This window comes from Geotrypetes seraphini, chromosome 10 (assembly GCF_902459505.1).
Source record: "Geotrypetes seraphini chromosome 10, aGeoSer1.1, whole genome shotgun sequence".
NCBI lineage: Eukaryota > Metazoa > Chordata > Amphibia > Gymnophiona > Dermophiidae > Geotrypetes > Geotrypetes seraphini.
The window spans coordinates 122,672,234-122,676,439 of NC_047093.1; positions in this window are offsets into that span (position 1 = coordinate 122,672,234).

Below are 4,206 nucleotides of genomic sequence, written 5' to 3' on the forward strand. Positions count from 1 at the left end.
AATGAATGTGAGTGATTATGCATATGAATGTATATCTGAACATAAGAATTGGTTTTGCAAAACATATTTTATATATTTTAAACCTGAAGAAACTCTAAGGAGAAATCCTTAGGCAACATCTGGAAATAGTTAGAATCAGACGCTGTACCAGTCTTAGAGAAGCCCACCAGCATAGGAAGGTATCTGGGTCTTCTGTGTGTGAGTCAGTGAAACTTGAAACTGTCAGTTTTTATAAAGCTCAGAGCAGAGGGGGAATAGCCCCCCCTTTCTCTGGTGTTGACAGGGACATGAACTTTTCAACACTTTTTTAACAAATGCATAGATAAAAACGGTTTGATTTAAGTTTTTGAGAAGGACAAAAGAAATATTGGATATGTAATAATGGGTTTATGTATATTCAGAAATGAATGTAAACAAAAATATGACTTTAAAAAACTATGTCTTTGAATGAAAAAACTATGTAAAGGAATTTCCTTTGTCCAAAGCTAAGGACAGCCTCTGTTAGTGGATTGGCTGACAGCCAATGATGTCAAACTAGACTGAAGATACATAAAGGGAAGCAACAAATTATGAGATTGAGATCTTTGTCAGGAAGACCAGAGTTTGGCAGCTGTAAAGATCTCCCGGTGACGTAATAATCTTTTGAGAATTAATATGAATACTTAATAAACAATAATGTTTTGGAATCTTTTACACATAGATATGTGAAACTAGATGTCACCTCCACACCCCTTTCTATAGACTCACACTTGTCAAAAATTTCTTCAGTGTTCACCAACCCTCAGAAGTGCCACCACGATACTCAAAACATTTCACTGTATTCGGCTTCACGCACTATATCTTCACTGGGTCCAACTTTTCTAACTGTCTTAGTTAAGTTATTTTTAAACATTTTGTCAATAACCGTTTTTAACCAAGGTACTTAGCTTTTAGCCTTTTTGCCTTCAGGTGGTCAGTTAGTAGGGACATCTATGCCCCAAAATAGCACTGATTGCCACTAGCTGAATAATTACCCATTAAATTTCAAAAATAATGAAAGAAGTTATTCTAACATGAGTAAACTTTCAAAAAGTGATAACGATCATCTCAAGTCACAATCTGGGGATCAGAGTTGTAACTAAAGGCTAAGTAAAAATAAACTGAAATAAAACATAAACAGCATTTGACAGGACACATTTTGTATTTTCTATTAGCTCCATAATTCTTCACAGTAACAAAATAACAGAATAATCTTGCAAAATAGATTTATCTTGAAGAAAGGTTTCTAAGTGAGTCGGATATGAAAAGACATGTCTGTTGTTCCCGTATGTGATAAAGCATTTTCCCCAGGTAAAAAGCTCAGAAAGACTGCTGTGAATGAGACAGGCTAATAAATAAAACTGATTTCATTCAAGTATGTTCATAGGCTTTTTCATATTAACTCAGTTTCCATAAAAAGTTCCAGTATCCAACAGAATTAGAGTTTGGTCTCTTTATCCAGATATTTGTGCACTTAGACCACTAAAGAAATATCAGTCTGTAACCCAGATTTTCAGAATTAATAAGTTCTAGCTGTTTTATTTCTTTCAAACCATTTCGATCTTGAAGTGACTAAGCTCCTCCCAGTCAGTGTATGAATATGGCTGTATGCCTAGGTTCTCCTGCTTCTTGTTGTTCTTCCCAGATCTCGCACCTCTGTATGAGTTCTCTTGGGCAGCTGGATGCTGGAGGTCTAGGCTTGCTAGGTCTATTCCTGCTGGTGTCACCTAGGTTCTGAGGTCGGCTATCCTCTTTCACTAGTCACAGCTAGGGAGCCTTCTCCCTTGCTGGATCCTGCCATTAGCATCCTGGAGGCCTTATCCTTTACTGGGCTACTAATGCTTATAGCACATCAGAGGCGTTCTCCCTTGCTGGGTCTTCAAGAAGAGCCTCTTGGGTGTTTCCATGCTGGGGTTTAGGATTTCCAGCCTTAGCATGGCTCTGCAGCCATCAGAGTCATGCTACCTCTGCTTTTCCCAACCCTAAGCATAGATAGTGCCCCTGCAGACCATTTCCAAAGATCTCTGTGCCTTCAGCAATGCTCACATGGACTCCTGCTCCTTCTCTCTAAGAAAACCTCTGAAAGTACTCACCTGCTGGAGTGCAGAATTACCAGCTCTTACAAGGGCTCTGCAGCTACCACTAATACAGTTTCCTTACTAGATCCATCTCCCATAGTCCCAAGACCATCCTGGTAGCCATTCTCTGGACCGACTCCAGTCTCAGCACATCCTTGCGATAATGCGGCCTCCAGAATTGCACATAGTATTCCAGGTGGGGCCTCATCATGGATCTATACAATGGCATAATGACTTCAGGCTTACGGCTGACGAAACTCCTGCGTATACAACCTATGATTTGTCTTGCCTTGGATGAAGCTTGCTCCACTTGATTGGCAACCTTCATGTCCTCACTGACGATCACCCCTAAGTCTCGTTCTGCTACCGTTCTTGTTAGGATCTCGCCATTAAGGGTATAAGTCTTGCACGGATTTTGGCTGCCCAGGTGCATAACTTTGCATTTTTTGGCATTGAAGCTGAGTTGCCAGGTCCTAGACCAGCGCTCCAGTAGAAGTAGGTCGTGCATCATGTTGTCGGGCAGATGCTGATTGAAGAGGGCTGGATGGAGAGAGAGAGAAAGGACAGACATTGAAGGTTTTGCAGAGATTTCCTATCATTCATATTAAAGCAGAAGGAAGCCTTGCAAGTTTTCAAAGCAGATGCTAAGTAGCAAACGAGCTCTTGTCTGAACAAAATTTCAAGTGAAAAACAGTTTGTGCAAGGTATATATTTAGGCACAGAAAACCAAGCACTGATTGTGCTGACACTTTCAGTTTTGGTTTGGAAATAAGTCCAATAAGCCATATGGGCTGATTCTGTATAGGATGCCAATATGGGCAGCTGCCTAAGAAGCACATGTCAATCGTGCATCGGCATCCTATTCAGAATCATGACTAAACTCCTGGACAGACGCCTTCCAGGCCAAACCACAGCCACGCCCTGCCTTGGGCACATGGCTCTGTAGATGCACTAAAGATGTCTACAATGTAGGCATTAAAGAATGACACAGAAACAAATTTTTTCCCGCCCCCGCAGGAACTCAATTTCTCCATCCTGTGAGTTTTATCTCTATCCCTGTCCCATTCCCGTAAGCTCTTTCTTAACCGCATAAGCCTCGAATACATGATTTTAAAATGTTTGAGGCTTGTGCATATGAGACAGAGCTTGCAGGGATGGGGCAGGATCAGGAAAAGAACTGACAGGACGGGAAAAAATTTGTCCCATGTCATTCTCTATTAGGCATCCTGCCTCTTGACACTTTTTTTTTTTAAACGTGTGTCCCAATTGGCTGCCAGACAGCAATAGGATGCTTACCGCCGCCTGCAATCAGAGCATATATTTTGATTATTATGCATCCAGCATACTCACTCCATATTTGCCACAGATTTGTTGCTCATAAAATTTGCATATAGTATGCTTCCTGCATGCTGCGATAGAAGCCCTGTACTTGGTTATCCACATGTGGCTCAGCTACAAGCCTTTCTGCATTTCCCCCAGAGTTTACGAGCTTTAATAGGAATTTAGTGCAAGCTTGGCTTACAGGCTGCAACTACAAACAGAAACAAATGTGAGGGTTGATAATGTTTCATATTTTTATATGTGTCAATGGCACTTACCCCTTCTAAATGATTTCTTATGTATGTAGATTTTTCTACAATTGTTTACAAAAATACATAACAGTAATAATAATTAAAAATACACTTTTCTTTAATTCAAAATGGCCGATTTAAGAATAGAAAACAATTTTAATTGCCCAATATAATGAAAAATTATCTCCGGTCTAATATCCCCTTCCTTATGCTTCGGTAATTACATTCATTAAAGTTTTAATTTCCAGTAATATTGCCTAGATAAAATTAAGTAAGCCTTTCATGTTAATATCTGTTTAGATATATAAAATTATTTGCCTTTTTCCCCCTCATTAATTGCAATATAGATTCAGTTATAATTACTTTTCCTTTCTAATGCTTTCACATGGTATGGATGAATTGCAAACATAAACTGAAGTGCAGAAGTGAGTCACAGAAATACATATGGCAATAAGCAGTGAAAGCTAAAATGAGCACTATATATACAAAATTAAAAATGCCATTTGGGATTGATATTTTTAAGCTGTACAATGTCATTT